Source organism: Etheostoma spectabile, chromosome 1 (assembly GCF_008692095.1).
Source record: "Etheostoma spectabile isolate EspeVRDwgs_2016 chromosome 1, UIUC_Espe_1.0, whole genome shotgun sequence".
NCBI classification, from domain to species: domain Eukaryota; kingdom Metazoa; phylum Chordata; class Actinopteri; order Perciformes; family Percidae; genus Etheostoma; species Etheostoma spectabile.
This window is the reverse complement of record NC_045733.1, coordinates 31,909,998-31,910,583: the sequence shown is the minus strand read 5'-3', so window position 1 is coordinate 31,910,583 and position 586 is coordinate 31,909,998.

Sequence of the window (586 nt, the reverse complement as noted above, 5' to 3'; positions counted from 1 at the left end):
TTAAGGGACTTTGGTAGTCAGAAAAAAAAAAAAAAAAACGCATGAACGTCTCCCCTTAAACAAGGCTTTTCTCAGCAACAATATAAAGGCCACTTTGTTATTGAAACTGACCAATAAAACTGAAGATTTCATGCGATACTGTGCTAGTTCACCAGCTTTTGGAAGCCAGTACTGCAGGGAAATTAAGGCTCAGTGCACCCAAGGGCTGTAGTTCCCACTAGGACTTTGGCCCCCCGATTTTACACTTTCAGACAGTAGATCGGAGGCAAATCTTTTGGCTTGGTGCACAATGTGGGAATTGTTCAAAGGTGCAAGGGACACAGTGCTTCGCAGACACATTTCAGATACAAAGTGGGCAAAATAGTTTTCAAAACTCGGCCATGTCGAGCCAGCCAATGAAAGCAAGACACGGGCTGAGGTAAAAACCAGGGGAAGAGGTCACCTGTAACTCTAGTGTCAACAGTAGAGCAAACAGACCTCTTTGAAAGTCTTCTAGTGGGAACTTTACTTATATCATAAATATAAAATAACTCACATTAGCCACCTTGGAGGCCCGTCTGAGGAAGTGTAACGGGAGAGGACGCCC